Source organism: Aplysia californica, unplaced genomic scaffold (assembly GCF_000002075.1).
Source record: "Aplysia californica isolate F4 #8 unplaced genomic scaffold, AplCal3.0 scaffold00764, whole genome shotgun sequence".
In the NCBI taxonomy this organism is placed as follows: Eukaryota; Metazoa; Mollusca; class Gastropoda; order Aplysiida; family Aplysiidae; genus Aplysia; species Aplysia californica.
Window position 1 is genome coordinate 78,623 of NW_004798034.1, and position 3,525 is coordinate 82,147.

Sequence of the window (3,525 nt, forward strand, 5' to 3'; positions counted from 1 at the left end):
TGTGTGTGTGTGTGTGTGTGTGTGTGTGTGTGTGTGTGTGAGGGAGTGTGTGTGTGTATGTGTGTCTGAGCACGTGTATGCACCCACATGGGTGTGTTACCGAGTGTTGTTCTTTATGTTCCGTAAGAGAGCAGAGTGGCAAAGACTGAATGAGTCGTCAAGGAACCTACAGCTGGAGCAAACGGTGGAGTGTTTTGCACTGAATTAAAATTATAGAAATTGGAATATAGAACAGTAAGACCGTGTGAACACAATCTATTGAACAAACAGAGGAACTTGTAGCTCAAATAGAATGTATTGAACAAGCAGAGGAACTTGTAGCTCAAATAGAATGTATTGAACAAGCAGAGGACCATGTAGCTCAAATAGAATGTATTGAACAAGCAGAGGAACTTGTAGCTCAAATAGAATGTATTGAACAAGCAGAGGAACATGTAGCTCAAATAGAATGTATTGAACAAGCAGAGGAACATGTAGCTCAAATAGAATGTATTGAACAAGCAGAGGAACATGTAGCTCAAATAGAATGTATTGAACAAGCAGAGGAACATGTAGCTCAAATAGAATGTATTCCCTCAGTCGTTTATGACTGTTTCAATCATTTAGATTTGAAACAGATCAATAATCACGGGCCTAGTGCACTAACAGATAATAAATCGCTCAATAAAATCAAACATACACTCCCCTCCTCTTTTTTGTTTCTCTCAAAGAATAATAAGAATAAACAACAAACAACAACACCAACAACAGCAACAACAACAACAACAACAACAACAACAACAAAACAACCACAAAGCGAACAAAAAACAAATGAACGAAATTTAAGAAAATTCTTTTTAAAAAACAAAATGTAATTTTGAAACACGAAATAAAATTTATAAACGATTCCGTAAAGCTCACTTTGTATCACGATTACCTCGGTGATTATTAATTTCCTAAATTAAAGAACTTGTATAAGTTTAACACGACGTGCAACACTGTAAGTTTTTTAAAAAGGTAGGACTTCCAAATGTTACATTCATCTACGATCGGAGAGAGTCAAATTGAAACTTTTCAAAATTGGGAGCGTATTTAAAGGATACAACGTGGGACCGACGTGAGCCCTGAACCACCGAGTCCACAATCTCACGAATATGACTCTTCTTTTCTATCCACTAGACCACCGACGCCGCGTTATTACTTAATGGCACCAGAGACTGAGCATCTTAAGTGTACGCTGGTGTCAAGTGATAAGTGTTAAAAGCTTATCTTTTTCACAATTTTTTTGGAAAAATGTTATTATTAATGTAGGGTTTTTTTTTGCGTCACCTACAAAGGTATACCCGGGAAAATCTTCCTTTCTCCACAGATAACCTTGCCAAGGGTGCATTTCAACTTAAACCTGCGGAACATCGCTGATCAAATTAACGACGGAAAAACGAAGCTGTGATTTTCACAGGATGCTAAAGAAATATCGCAGATCAAACTAAGAAATAAACACATTTAATGTATAATATACATGCGGTCACCGATATTCACACATAAATGGCATACAATACAGTTGAAATTGTCGAACACGGCTACTTATCTTTCAGGGGAAAAAACAGTCGTGTCAGACAGGCGAATGTTTTAAACAGTGTCATTTATTATATGTGAGGCATGCTGACAAAATGAGTTACTTCTCGCAATCCACAAGTGGAGATATTGGCCAAAAATCGACATTTTGGTCAAACTTGTAGATTTTCAATTGATGCCATATTCTTTTAACTATAATCTGTCTTTTATTATTTCATACTTATAAACAGTAAAATCTTCACCTATAAGCGTGCTTTATCTATTTCCTTAAGGCTTGAATCTGAGAAGTAACTCATTTTGTAATCACGCTTCACATATTTTTGAAACCCAGCAATGAGGGCCGTGGGAAGTGATCATTCAGCACATGTGATTCTCATGGACAGGTGGCCGTAAGCGTTTTTTGTATTTTGATTATCAATATATTAACGTTGTATATGTATTTGATTTATGTGGTACTGGGCAGAAAGAAACTTCATTTTTCTCACTTGTTTAGTTAAGTTTTGTTTTAGTAAGCGTTTTACTGCAGTTGCAACACAATAAGATCATGTGCCGAAGATTAGAGCGTTACAACAGAGTAACAAACACAAAAAGAAGGAGGAGAGATGAGGACGATAGATCTTTGATAGGAAAGGAGAAGGAGTGATCAGGACGATAAATGTTAGATTAGAAAAGAGAAGAGAGATAGAGATCGGAACCATGTAATATTATTTTTGATAGGAAAGAAGAAACAAACTACACCAGAGCACCCGCCCACCACCCGCCGTGTAAGTTTGTTTGCTTCTTTTGGTTGATTGAGCTGAAAGAATCTTGCTTTCTTCACGCCTCCAAAATGAAAACTCAAACGTTTCATGACGCGGTGGAATCAGGCGCTAGTAAATTTCTGGGCATGAGGAGTTATTCGTATCATCTTAAAACGTGTTCATTTGTATGGCATTTGGTGAAAAAAAAGCATTTATCTTGAATAAAAGTCAAGACATTTATTGCATTTGAAAGAAGTGAGAGTCGCCTTGTGTCAGATGCATATATTAGCGAGCAAATGGCCACCAAAGTTTAAAGACTTCCATAGCTTGAGTTTATTTCGAAAACTGAAAATTTACAATTCTATGTGCCTTAGATCAACGTTTTTTGTGGGGTCTATCTGTAGAATCCACAATGAAATGTGTTCTGATATGGGCATAGAAGGTAGTGAGCCAAAAAAAGGGGGAAATAGAGAGAAAAAATAGAAGAAAAAGAATGCCAAACGCCCAGAAAAATGCTGGTTCCCATTATTTTGATGAGTGCCTGATTTCACCACGCTGCCTCACATTAACGTTGGGCCTGTCACCCAGTGAGACCATCGTGCCAACAGCCTCCAGTAGCGCCATATTCTCCGCCGTATACTCTCACTATACGCACAACGCCTGAACAAATACCCGGCGCGATATTAAATCTTTCCCCCTCGTTCCCCCCAGAATGTTGACACTTTTCACACATCCCACATCTCCACTCATGCCACTTGTTTCTCTTTGTTTGTTGTTAATTTGCTCCAAACTACTAGCACTAAACATCCCCCTCCCGGATTATAGAGCAACCACTTGACAATGGCGCTCGCTGAGATATTTGTTTGGGTGCTGAGACGGGTGACTTGATTGTGTATGGCAAGTGTTTGCAGGGCTCAGGTTCTTTCATGGTGCGAGTCTTATCACGTGACCCTTGTTCATTCAAGAGAGTACGCGAACGTAGACCCTCATAATTAGTCACTGAGTACATGGAGGGGTAAGGTACGCTCGCGGATCCTTCACAATCGACGGAACTCGGGGGAGTAGGAAGAGAGAGAGAAAAAGCATGTCGTTCTTTTGAGAGTTTTTTTGGTTACCCGCTGGTTGGAGAATGCTTTCTTTATGAGGGTTTCATTGAGGCTTACCATGTCAAGTGTTCGTGAGGGAGGGAGACAGAGAGGGGAGGGAAGGAGGGAGGGCAAGAGAGGGGAGG